The sequence below is a fragment of the Panthera pardus genome, unplaced genomic scaffold (genome assembly GCF_024362965.1).
Source record: "Panthera pardus isolate Hobbes unplaced genomic scaffold, ASM2436296v1 HiC_scaffold_20, whole genome shotgun sequence".
Classification (NCBI taxonomy): domain Eukaryota; kingdom Metazoa; phylum Chordata; class Mammalia; order Carnivora; family Felidae; genus Panthera; species Panthera pardus.
The window spans coordinates 52934326-52949219 of NW_026526766.1; positions in this window are offsets into that span (position 1 = coordinate 52934326).

Below are 14894 nucleotides of genomic sequence, written 5' to 3' on the forward strand. Positions count from 1 at the left end.
TGGCTTCCTTCCTTTGCTCTGAGCCTTGGCAGGATAGCTAAAGATAGTGCTCTCACTCCATTAACAACTGCTTCTTTGCTCTAGTCCTGGAGTAAGGCTTCTAAGCTACCAGAGCTAGGTGATTTGGAGGACTATCCTTTTGGTAGCAGCAACAAGAGTTGGGGCACTAGATATCTGGACTATCTACTCCAGGGAGGTGCAGGTAATACGGTTTTATTTGTGAAATGAGCTCAAGGGAGAAGGCAGGTAAGGTGTCCACTAACTCTTTTGGGTCTTGGGGAGAATCACAGCCAGCAATTCTGGGAGTCGGGGGTTCTCACCTGATTGTTTGGCATACTGTACCAAGGGTGTGGTTTATGGCAAGAGGGTGTGTCAGCCTTTCATACTCATTTCATTGTGGGTATTTTCTCATTTGCCTGATGTGTAGGATTCACTCAGGTAGTTTCTGGATTTCTTCCAGAGGGAATTGCTCTGTGTATAACTGTACATTTGGTGCATCAGTGGGAGGAGACAAGTTCAGGAGGCTCCTATGTCAACATTTTGGTACCTCATGTAGGCTATCTGGTGATATTCAACACTACTGTATCTTAAAAATAAATTCCTCCTTTTGTATATCTTGGTTCAAATTGAGATTCTATTTTTTTTAAGCAAACAGGTATTCTGATTATATGACAATTACTTTCATTGATATCAAATAAGTTCTGAAGGATTAAAAAGATTCTATGTTAAATGGGATGCCTACTGTAGGTGAAAACAATGGTGAAGAATGCAAAGTATGTGGCCCACTTGCAGAAGTCATCCTATGGCTTGTACCTGTGGGAGTGAAGACAGTGTTTATCATTTAAAAGAAAGATTGGTTCTGATAATAAAACACCGGATTTACCAATGACGATGATAAACATTGCTCACTCCAATTACCATTTTATCAGCAGACAGGTAACTCTGGGTAAGATATTTAAATTAAACCAGGTGCTCAAGGTATTTCAAGTGTTCTGAGGTTAGGACTCTGCATCTTGGACCTACATGCTATAGACAGCTAGGCTATGGAAATGAAACCCATATTAAGGGAAAGTATAGGCTCTGGATTAGTAGAATACCTGACTGTGGTTTAGGAAACACCCTGTGTGACACTTGAACCCACTGTGATATGTATAGGCCACATATGGTTAATAGAGATTCTATTTTAGTGCCTGATAATATTGCCCTGAGTATGTGGCAGTATTGCTATATTTAGTTGTTAATCTATTTTAATACATCAAATTTGAATATTCATTAAAACATGTCAACAAGATAAAATGCAAATAGATAAGACAATTTGAAAGGGTGTTAATAAATGGATGACACTGGTAAAATAACAACATGAAATTTATTAAACCAAGCTTAGATCCAATTAAAAGCTAAGAGTTTCAACTTTATTTTTTAAGGTATTTCTATGTTTAGGAGTGTGTGTGTGTGTGTGTGTGTGTGTGTGTATACCTATTTTAGGTCTCCATTTCCTTCCTAGATCCTGTGTTAATATCTACAGTACATGATGCCTTTAGGAAGAATTTTTTATCATTATGGGCTATCATTATGCAGAAAACACTCAGGTTTATGTCTCTCTATTTGATAATTTAGCTTTGGCAGCAGATGATCTGATTCAGAGTCTGTCTACAGTGAATAATTGAATGTCAGAAATGTTTTAAATTAAATTCTGACAAAGACGAAATGCTTTGTGGAGGAATCTAAATGTTTGTTAAGTTCTTTGTCCTCTTTTTCATGGCCTCTTAATGGTTGCAATCTTGTATCTGCTTTTCTAAAGAAGAGTCTGTGTGCTATTTAAGATTCTGTGTGGGGAGTCTTCAGTCACATTAAATCTGTTCCTCTGTGCTCTTTCACCATCTTAAGTATATTGTAAGTATAAAATAAAAAGAACAGCAATGAAAGACAGTTTCTGACAGGATGGCATAGTGTCAATGTGTATTTCATTTCCTGTTAACAGCGATAGATATAAGAAATAGGACTAGCAAATAGGACTAACTAGTGATCTCAAACTGATAAATGTAAAGAAAATTTCGGGATATTTTAGAAGTCGTTGTCCTTTGATATAGTGATGAGTCAAGTGAATTACAGATTAATAATACTGTAGTATCAGTAAGAAATGTTCAAGTTTTCTTACATGTGGCTTACACATATACCCATTTTTTACTTGTAGACTAATTACAGACCTTTAGGGAATTAAAATATAGGGGAATTTCACATTTGTGGGCACTTGGTTTAGGGATAAAATATAGACTGTAGATTAAAATTGACTTAGACTCAATTTCTAGCTCTACTCTTTATTGTGACACTGAAAAAGTTACTAAATAACCAGTTTCAGTTTCCTTCTTCATAAACTGGGAATGGTATTGTCCTCATTTATTAATTCAATCAACAAATATTTACTGTATACATACTATGAGCTAGCCATAACCAAAGATTGGAGGATAGACTATAAACAAAAACAAAAAATTCTGTCTTTGTGGACATTAAATTCTAGTGGGGAGCAATAATAAAATATATATTACATAATTATAAATACAATAAATAAGATATAAACAAATGATATGAGGTGTATATGGTGTGTATTGTATTAGATGAAGAATTCTAAGATACTGTAAATATGCCTTCCCCCTAGTTATTTGATATTTGTGTGTGTGTACACAATATATACAAATACACAAAAATATATATATATATATATATATATATGTCCATATCCTATATATATATGTGTGTGTATATACACACATATATATATAGAGAGAGAGAGAGACTAGAAGTGGTATTGCTTTCACTATCGTATCCTTGAATTTTAACTTTCCTATAATAAACATATATTGCTTTTTATTGCAAACACATTTTATTTTTTTTAATTTTTTTTAAAAAAAATTTTTAACGTTTTATTTATTTTTGAGACAGGGAGAGACAGAGCATGAACAGGGGAGGGTCAGAGAGAGGGAGACACAGAATCTGAAGCAGGCTCCAGGCTCTGAGCTGTCAGCACAAAGCCCGACGCGGGGCTCGAACTCACAGACTGCGAGATCATGACCTGAGCTGAAGTCAGCCGCTGAACCAACTGAGCCACCCAGGCGCCCCAACACATTTGATTTTAATAGCAAATTTTCTTTCATCATTATTTATCTGGATAGATATATAATAATATCTTAAATAAGTTAGGTTCAATAATATCTTATGATGATTCCCTCTTCATTAAATATTCACAGAATATTTTGAACTTTGGCAAGTCATTGCTATTCACCAATAATTACATTGAAATGTGTAATTTAGTCATTATACTGAAAATAGTTTCTCAGAGCCAGAACCTATATCCAGTGACACTAATTCCAGTGTAATTACCACCTAGCTACCTGCTTCACTTTCAACAGTAGCTTTCTGCTACTGACTTCAACCAGTATCAGCAATGAGAAGGTCTTGAATCCCAGAGCCAGAGATTAAGACCAACACCAATGTCATTCCCGTAGCCACTGTTAGCTATATCCAGGCCCTAGAAATCACAGGGATGAGAGCACATGGGAAGGTCTTGCTACTTCGCAGTGATTCGTGTACAGATTTTGTGGTATCTTTATCAAGAGTCTGTTGTGGATTCAGAGATTTATTCAGTGGTATTAGATTTCAAATCAGACCAAGCCAGACACTCCAAAAAGGATCCCTAGAAAGAAACCATTTAGAAGTGGCGACAACAGCCAGCTAGAGGTGAGATTGGTGGGATTGAAACTCTCACTTGTCCCCAGGCCCTACTGGGTTAGCCTCCCAGGCCATCTGGTTCAAGGGAGTCCCCATAATAGTGTTTCTGTTTAAGTCTGACCTGGCCAGGGTTTCTGGCTCTGGCATTCAGGTACTATTAAGGACTTGCCTGGAAGTCCTTATATTTTATTGTATTATATTGTATCATATCATACCATGTCATATATCACATCACACTATTAATTCTACAGCAGCTTCACATTAGGGGAATAGGTAGATGGAGTTTTATAGCCCTCTGTGGGGAAGCCTATGGTATCTACTGGACCCAAATGGTTCTCTAGGCAATGCCACAACTAACCTGGAACTGTCCCTGGATTCCAGGTCTGTGAACTGGGTTCTGAAAGGGTACTGAATGTGCAAAGTCAGCTCTCCCTGATAACGGGCTAGGGTGTTCTGGTAGCATGGTTGGCTAGGTCTGGGCAAAGATCCTCAGATCCAAATACCTTGAGAGACCCTGGAGCAAGTAAGGCTGTGAACCCAACTCCCTCCTCCCCCAAGGTGTTTCCCAGCTCATCCCACTTTGGGTCTTTTAAGAACCTGGAGTAAAAGATAGGATTTCTGGACAAAGCTGAGATAAAGTTGTACTCAGGGCACTCCAGTGTGCATACAAAAGGCATGAGAATTAGCAGTATGCCACATTCTCTTAGGTGTATACTTAACTTTGAGTCTATACTTAAAATTTGTTTTTACTGCTTTGGTAGCAAACTGAAGCAAATGATAAGCCCTCCTTATCATTTGCTCCGATATTTGAACTTGCTACTAGACTTGAGTTTACTTACAGAAAAAAAAAAGAAAGAAAGAAAATGCCCTATTCTTTTCGTCAGTTACTAAGACCAGTAACTCCCTCTGTAGTGACTTACTTTTATGATACATGTGTGTATTTGATAGGGAAAGGTAAATTCTAGAATCAAGTTTAGCCACCCAGGAACCCCAACATTGTAGTAGGTTTATGAATGCATTATAAACATTACTGGTTTCAAAATAATTTAGAAGTTTTTAATTGTAATGTTTTTCTCAAAAGTTTGAAAATATTGGAATTAAATGTTTCTCAAAAGTTTCAAAAATTTCTCTTATTAAACTGTCTGTATCTGGTCAATGTTGACCTGTTATCCAGAGCATTTTAAACAAAACTTTTGAAATGTAAATTTATTAATGTTGTTAAAAAAATATGACGGATATAATATTAGTTGCCCTTGTTATATTTTCAGTCTTCAAAAATTATTTCTCTACTTCATTATCCCTCTAGTTAATATTAAATCAGCTTATGTAATTTCTAATTTCTTACAAAATCATCCATTTCGTCTAGATCCTCACAAAGTTTCCATAGAACTTAGCAAATAATTTACTAACTGCATTTATAATCCAGAAGCTTATTTATGTCTACTTATTTCAGATGTGCATTTTTTTAAATGCAGTATCTTGGTCTACCGTTTTTACTTTAGTATTTGGCCACTGGGTTTTCTAATTTGTGAAAATTTCAAATTCTATCACTGAATTATTTTGTTTTCATTTTCTGTTTTCAAAGGTACTTTGGTTAGAAATTGAGGAAAACTTTTCCAAAGGCTGTTACCCAGAGCATTTTAAACCAGTTTGAAATAGAGATTAATATTGTCATTAATATATGATAAATGTAATCATATTAGCATTGGTTGCCTTTGTTAAAAACCAAGTCTTCTTAATTCTTTTTGTTTAAATATTTATTTTGAGAGAGAGAGGTTGAAAGAGATAGCCAACAGAAGTGGGGGCAGGGAGGACCAGAGAGAAAGGGAGAGGGAGGATGTCAAGCAGCTCTGCCTTCCCACAAATCATGAGATTATGACTTGAGCCAAAATCAAGAGTCACTCAGGAGTCCCCAGTCTTTTTAATTCTTAAGTTTGCCGTTCAGATATACATTACAGTGAGATTATTCAACTATAATTATTTTCATCTGAAGTCTTAGTATTAGCTCCAATGCTTATTTTCACGTGAATTTTAAAGTCAAAGTCATAGAATCTTACGGACTTTCAATATGTATATTCTTCTCATATTTATTCTAAATAAGTCTTGATATGCATTCTACCTAGAACATTTTAGCCATTCTCCTCAAAACGAAGTAGCACTATCCATTTGGTTGTACTCCAAGGAGAAAATTTCAGAAAGGAAATAAGTTGTAGGAATTGATGCTGATTTTGAAACTACAAACGAGAAATACCGAGAAATTGATGGATTGAATATAATAGTTCTGGGTTACATAATCCACTATACTACTTAACTGTAGATACTAGTTTTGTATAGATAAATCTGCATTTTTTTTCTACTTTGTTCAAAAAATTTGAATATCTAACCCAAAACAGGATATATAAATAATAGCACAAATGCAAGTGTTAGGGAGGTTTCTACAATTTTAAATTACATGTTTGTATTTTTTCCTCTTTTTTTCCCTGAAAGGTTGAGTGTTTAATATGATGTTGTTTTGGACTATTATCATTTTAAGAATACTTGGCCATGGAAATAATAGACTTGGATTATCAAACATAGAACAATTAAGGATCAACAGAGGAAGAATAGTCAGATGAACGTTAGCCCAGAACTAATATGCTTTTCATTTTCTTTGCAACAAATCAACTGATATATGAATATATTAATTAATTTAATTTCTTTGCATGGTATGATCTCAAATGTCTTTAGGTTGTCAGTAACTTCTTGTCTGAGAGAGAGGAATTCAGCAAACTTGTAAGAAAGGTCATTTCAAGCAGAGATGAACCGGTATGCATTTGCCCCAGGTGGATATAATCCCCTCTGTCCTACTCCAATAGGAAACAGATTAGCAAGTTTTAATTTTCCTCTCCTTCTCGGAACCTGTTTTCCAACTTTTAAGAAAATACAACAGACATTTGAACAGTCATATGTTCAGTCCCTAAACGGCCCCACAAACAATCCTAGAATAACTACTTAAGCATTTTCTGTATAAAGTAAGTGTAGAAGTAGGTTTATTATTAGGCATAGAACATATGAATTCATTTTTCTCATCTCACTCAGGTGTTGACTTCCAAATAAATTTCCATTTCTATAGATTCCAGGTGCTTCACTCATGTATGCTCTTGGAATGAGCTCCTTCCATTTACTTTAGGAAATTATTTAAGATGCCTCTTTAAATTGGTGACCATGTGCAACTCGAGAAACTGTGGAGATCTACAGATATTGAAATTTTCAAGACTGGGATTCACTTATAAAGTCAATTTTTTTAACCTTACAACCTTATTAACACTGTCTTGCTTATACCCTGCTATCTAAGCAGAGTTTGTTAATCCGTGGAGGTTTCTGTTTTTGTTTTTTGCATGATGGCATAGATATACGCCATCTAGAAGGAATCCTAGGCATTGTGCTGAGAGCTTACTATTTACAGCTACTTTTCTGAAATTCCACCAGATCAAGTGTGGTTGAATCAATTTCTGGTTTAGAAAGGAAATGGCGTGAGTTACTGGTGCCTGTCACCCGCACACACATGGCTTATGTGCTAGCTGCTGATAACAATGACTAACCAGGGGAAACATTTGTTTTTTTTTTTTAATCTTCAGGTCAGTGGTCACTAAAACAATCTTGAAGGAAAAGCAAGTGTCATTCCAGAATGTTAGTTTTAGATTGCCATTAAACTCAACAGGTTCCCACAATGATTTAATGTAATGCCACCATTTCAAGATTAATGCTATGCACTGTTTTGTGACTGTTCTTCTCATCCCTTATATGACACTTATTAAAACTGTAAGTTAAAACTACATTTTATTACAGATACTCATAATGCTCAGAGAAACCTAATCTACTGTGCTGGTGAATGCTTCATTATTATTTCAGTAAGTACATAAAATAATTTTTTTTTGAAATTCTATAGCATGTATCCAAAACTGCAATACAAAATGCAAAACTCTGTTTCTTGGTATAATATTCACATTTAGGTTATGAAAGTTTTATTCAAATGCCTAATATAATTTAATGATGATGATGATATATTTGGAAGCCCCTCTAACTAAACATCACTATTTAATCCTGGACCCTGAAATATTAACATCTCTTGTAAATGTCATGGGCTTTCAAAAACCATGAAAATAAGACTGATCTTAAAAGATCAGTCTATAATGAAACAATGCTATTAAGGTAAACAGACTGGAGAGACAGAACAGATGTGTAGATGACTATGCCTCCCAATATGAAAAAACCTTAGGAAGGTTTATCACTACGGTATTTTATTATGCTTGTGTATTTCTCAAGTCTTAGAGAAAGAAGTCAAAAAAGAGCTTATCATTGGCCTGGATTAAGATGAGCCTTAAACATAAGTATTTTCAAAAAATAAATATAAGTATTTCCATTCAAAGACACACCATTCCTATTCTCCAACCCCTTTATTTATTCTAGAGTAGGGTTAATTCAAATCCATCCAAATATAGGGTTTTAAAAAGCGATAGTGTTAGAAATGTGCATATTTTCAGATACTTCTGACATAAGAACTATCACACACATGTTAGTGTATTAAATTACCTTTAAATTTGAACATTGGACACACTATTTTCACAGGGGCTGATAATTACTTTTTAATGTCATACTAACTAGTTAAAAATGCTTTAAGAGTACTGAGTTATTTGAATTATTTACTACAATTTTGACACGATGTCTAACATCATTATACTGTTTTACAGTCAGGTAATAAATGAAAAGTGATCCTTTAAATTGATTTTCTAGAATGGATTTCTGTTTTTGTTGTCAATCCTCATGAGATGAGCAACTGTTATGGTACACTGGCAACATAACAAAAATGATGAAAATAATACTTCCCACCTGCTAATGACACCTTTCTTCCATCTTCAGAAAGAACAAATACATATAAACCAAAATTAGCATGTTAAAGAAGACACAGTATAACAAATGACAGCAAAATAGAAGGGGAAAGAGGCAAGAACAAAGTGGATGGGAAAAGTGGAATTTAGTATTATGCTCTAATACCTGACACATCAAATTGCAAACATGAAAACAAATATTAAAATGTCTTCATTCTAATATGAAATGACAAGATCCAACCTTATGAAAAACAGCAATTTGAATCATTAAATTGCACTCATAATAGCTCTTGTAAATTCCTGTTATTTTGGAATATGTTCAAGTAACAGTTACTACTAATAGAGTCATGCTATGCTGAAAATATGCTAAACTATTAGTTTCTACACATCAAGAAAAATTGAAGAATTCTTTTATAATTCTCCTGACAAATATTTTGGTTTTAAGCAACTATTGGTATTTTAGTATATTTTTGATGCATAAGTTTATCTATTAATGTCTTTTATGAATTTCTCATTTACTTGGCATATTTTTACATACACATGTTCACATTTCCTTTATTTTTGAATGTTTTATAATTTTAGGATGGTATATTTTAATATTATATTGAAAAATTCTCATTTTTTGCTTCTTCTTTTAAATTTTTTTCAGGTTATATAAAATATATTCTGTGAATTAGTCAAGACTTGATCAACCCTTTCCCTTATTGATTTAATTTTATATGAAAATTTTTATTTCAAAAACTAATTTAAAATCATCATCTCCAGTCATGGGTGAAAACAAGTAATAATTTATCACACTAAAAAATACAGATATTTGGCAGATAATTGACTCACAACCACTGCTAGATCACTAAATAAACCTACTAGACAGAACCTTGAAAATTATTTAGCATTTTGTTGTCAACCTGTTCTTAGTGACATAAACTGTCACTTTCTAATCAACATCCTAAAATTGTACCAGAGTGAATTTTGTGATCATGAAGCTACACCTACCTTAATTTTTTACTACTTTGTTTCTAGCTCTTGCTCAAAAAAAAAAAAAAAAAAAAAAAAAAAAAAGTCAAGGTCTGAAGGTTTTAGCAGCTTTTGAAATATATATTCTACAGATTGAATTATTCTCCCCAATTCATTTACTGACACCCTAACTCCCAATATGGTAGTATTTAGAGATGGGGCCTTTGGGAAGTCACAGGGTTTAGAAGAGGTCATGAGACTGGGACCTTACTGATGGGATTAGTGCCCTTACACTAAAGGACACCCACAGCTTGTTTTCTCTCTGTCTCTACCCATGACATGGAGAAATGGTCATGTGAAGACACAGTCATCTTCAACTCAACAGAGGTTGGTATTGATCTTGGATTTGTAGTCTCCAGAACTGTGAGAAATAAATTCCTGTAGCTTAACCTATCTATTCTAGGATATTTTGTTAGGGCAGCCTGAGCTAATAGGATGTACATTTATTATAAAATTGTAGAAGCACTATTTATAGTCTTACATCTACTATAAGGAATTTTTTTTCCCTGTGTCTCATTAGAGTTACCTCTTAACTAACAACTCTAGAATTAATGAGATACGTGGTAGTTTGAAAGATCCTATGAGAACAGGTTTTAATTGTCAACTTGTACAGCAATGAGTGTGAGGAAAACGATATATATGTATAAATTCTGGTCAAAGTTTCAACTCTTTTCACTCTATCTCTATTTGGAAGTCAAATACAATAGACAATACATATATAGGAATATGTACATCCCCCTGTGTGGGCACATGTTGGCATGAATGCATATACTCACTTTAAGATTTAATTCGACACAAGTCATTATTTTTTGTAGATTTTGCTTTGTTTGAGTTGTTGAGGCATTTATTCCACATCTATTCAAGAAAGTTTGTTTGTTTGTTTTGATAGTTTTTATGTCCATCACCCCTGGTTGTTGTAACTCCTGTTATAATCTCTGTTTCACATAATTATTAGAAAACTCAAACAAATGAGAAATTATAGGTCAATATTCTTATACATTTGCTCAGATTAAAAAAATAGCTGAGATTATTCATATTTCTAAATCTTAATCAAAACGTATCTATTATGTATACACTTATGGCTTGCAACTGTAAAAGATACTACATAATGATTAAGCATAACTGCTATAGCTGAAGATCTTACAATTTAATTGAATAAAGAATGATATAAAATAATTAAATTCTAAACTGCAGTCTAATAAAAATTATAATAGTAACATAGGGAATGGAGTTATTAGATGCCTGGGCATCTAGAAAAATTTTATATGGGCGAAGTGAAACATTGAATATATAATATTTGGGGAAGATAATAGGTCGTATTTATGTTTTAAAACCTCCGATACCTTTAAGAACGGTGTGATCAATCAAATTTTTAACAATCACACATCACAGTCACAAAAATTAAAAAGAATAGAAGAGGAATCTTACTATGCTAGGCTTTATTTTAGTTCCTGAATCAATTACTTAATGGTGTTTTTAATAACAAACTTTTCAAGGCTTTGGTTAATCTCAAGCAGTGCATTAATTGGAACACATGTCCTGTATCAACCAATGTAAAATACTGATTTATTTCCCAGAACAATAGGTGTGTTTTGCATCATCGCTCATGGTTCCATAAAAATTGACTTGATTAAATAGATTAAGTCAAATTTTATATGTAGGACTTTGCCATTTCATTATCATTCATTATTCTGTTTAAGAGCGGAAAAGTGCATTCGATGGAGTATTATTCACCCATAAAAAAGAATGAGATCTTGCCATTTGTGACAACATGGACAGACCCAGAAGGCATTATACTAAGAGAAATAACTCAGACCGTGAAAGACAAATATGATATGGTTTCACTTACACGTGAAATCTAAAAAGCAATGCAAATCAATAAACAAAGAAACAAAAGTACAAACAGACCCATAAATACAGAGAACTAACTGATGGTTGCCAGAGGAGTAGGGGTGGGGGGATGGGGAAAAACAAGTGAAGGGGAGTGGGAGACACAAGCTTCCAGTTATGGAATGAATAACTAATAGGATAAAAGGGACAGCACAGAGACTGTGTAGTCAATGAAGGTATGTATCATAATAGTATTGTATGGTGACAGATGGTAGCTACATTTGTGGTGAGCAGAGCATAATGTATAGATTTGCTGCATCATGAAGTTTTACACAGAAACTAATATAACATTGTGTCAACTATACTTCAGTTATAAAACAAAGAAACAAATGCCACTGTTTAGCGATCACCACAAATGTCACTAAATCAGTTGTCAGTTTTATAAATCAGTCATTCGCTAGGCGTCATACATATTTTACCCTATTTTGTTCTCACACAAACATCGAATTGGAAATTGTTATACCTATTTAAAAATAGGGAAATGGTTTCAAATTAAAGAACCTCACCTGTCAATATGGAGACATGGTTTATATCCTATTTTCTCTGACACTAAAGCCTGCTGTGCAAAACAGCAAAAATGACAGTCAGATTAAAATTAGGGTTAAAAAATCCCCTAAATATTAGTTTTCCCAGAGTTATGTTATGGGTCTAGATCCATATCTCTGTTGTTTTTTTTTTTTTTTTTTTGGCAAAGTATACAATATATCCTTACTGTTTCTATTACCTTTTAGATATTCAAACCTGAACCTTCTTTTTTTGTTCTTCAGATGCATATATCTACCTTGGAATATCACCTTGGTAAACCCATCATTGAACTCAACTGTTATTTTCTCAGACCTGCATATTCTGTGTTAAAATAGCCTTGATAATTCTACCACCCACGGATGCCCAAGGAAGAGCACTTGATGTCAACATCGTTATCTCTTTGTCCACCATTTTCACTCTGTTGGCTTAATTCTAAGTCTTTGCAAAAAAATTTTTTAACGTTTATTTTTTGAGGGACAGAGATGCAGAGTGTGAGTGGGGGAGGGGCAGAGAAAGAGGGAGTCACAGACCCAAGGCAAGCTCCAGGCTCTGACCTGTGAGCATAGACCCCAACATGGGGCTCAAACTCACGAACCATGAGATCATGACCTGAACAGAAGTCGGACGCTTAACTGACTGAGCCACTCAGGCGCCCCTTAATTCTAAGTCTTTATCTTTCTCATCCTCTTAATGACAACAACAGCAGCTACCCTAGTTTGGGTCATTAATATCTGTGGTGTAAGTGTTAACAACAACAGCCAAATGTAATTCTGGCTACCATTAATCTGCACTGGATTCGGTATGACCTTTATAAAACAAAAATAGTATCAAGTTACTCCTGCTCGAAAAGTTTTCACAAGCTCTCCTTGTCCTTAATAAACATTCAGTTCCTTACAAGATTTACAAGGTTCTTCATAAACTGGTTTCTGCTTTCAATTTACTTCTTCTCCTGACTTAAATCTATGCTCCAACCATATTAGACTACTTTTAAAATTGGAATATGGAAGGCATATGGCAATTACTCTACCAGGACAAGACCATCTTGCCTAACTCTTACTCACTGTATTCATTTCCTATTGCTACTGTAAAAAAATTAACAAACTTGGTGGCTTAAACAACACAAATTTGTTATCTTATCATTCTGCATGGCAGGAGTCTAAACTGAGTTTTACTGAGTATAGTCATGGCCTTGGCAGGCTGCATTATTTTTGAGGGCTGTAGGGGAGAATCCATGTTTTTGCCTCTGCAGATTCGAGAGCCTGCCTGCACTACTCCCAGCTTTTGGCTTTATCTTCAAAGCCAGAAATGGCTGGTCTCATCTCACATCATTTCATTTTGACGCTGACTCTACTGCTTTCCTGTTTTTACTTATTGGAACCTTTGTGATTACCTAGGTCCACCCACATAATCTCAGATGATGGTCCAATCTCAAATTACTTAATATAATCTTATTTGCAAAAACTCTTTTTTCCAAATAAGGTGACCTATCTGTAGGTTCCCTGGATGTGAACATCATTATTTTGCCTACCACACTCACTCTTAAGGTTTCAGGCTAAAAATAAATTCTTTTAAAAAGCTCTATAACATACTTTTGTATCCTTCCTATATATTATAACTTATGGTGTTGTTATCATGCAAGAGTAAACAAAACAATCATTTAGCTCACGTGGTTTATTTATTTTTTAAAAAAAAATTTTTTTTTAACGTTTATTTTATTTTTGAGACAGAGAGAGACAGAGCATGAACGGGGGAGGGGCAGAGAGAGAGGGAGACACAGAATCAGAAGCAGGCTCCAGGCTCTGAGCCATCAGCCCAGAGCCTGACGCGGGGCTCGAACTCATGGACCGTGAGATCGTGACCTGAGCTGAAGTCGGAGGCTTAACTGACTGAGCCACCCAGGCGCCCCTAGCTCACGTGGTTTATAATTCAGTGAATGACAAGAAAAATTAAATAAGAATGCATTTGAAGACAGGAATTTGACTATTTAAATTCCCAGTGACTATCAAAATTCACACCTTCTAGTACTTAAATATTTTGAATGATTGAGGGGGTAAGTAGAAAATAATTTTTTACTTAAACATATTTAATACATTTCATAAAGGTTCTTCTAATCATTCAATTCATATTTATTTGTAAAGATACTTTTTAACCACTATCTCTTTCAGGCTTACAGTCTTTCTTGCCTTCTCTGGTTTCATTCCCTTTCTTGAGAAACGGTATACACCACCCAAAACACAGAAGACTGTGTAACTGGGTCATTGAAAACATTTCATTAGGCAAAAATAATTGTCCCATAACATCTTTGCATACATACAGTCTTTTTAATGCACTTGCAATGAACAATCTGAAAATGAAATTAAAAAAAAAATTCCTTTCACAATAATATAAAAGGAAAACTTACTTGGCTTAAATTTAACACAGGAAGTAAAAACCTTATAATCTGAAAACAGCAAAATGTTTAAAGAAGTTAAATTGTATCTAAGTAGCTATAAAGACATCCCATGTCCATTATGGGCACACTTCCCTTGTTAAGATAGCAATACTCCCCTCACTTAACTACAGATTCAACACATTTTCTATCAGAAACTTCATGGTAGAAATAAACAAGTTGATTCTAAAATTCATATAGAATTTTAAGGAAACCCAGAATATCCAAAACAATCTTAAAAAACAAAATAATGTATACGACCTTACTACCAAGCAGTGCTAATTCCAACAGTGTAGTACTGATATGAGAACAGAAATATAGATCAATGAAATAGAATTAAAAATCCAAAATGGTCAATTGATTTTCTACAAGGTGACAAGATCGTTCAATGAGAAAAGAATAGTTTTTTTTTCAATAAGTGGTGTTGGGACAACTCAATAGCT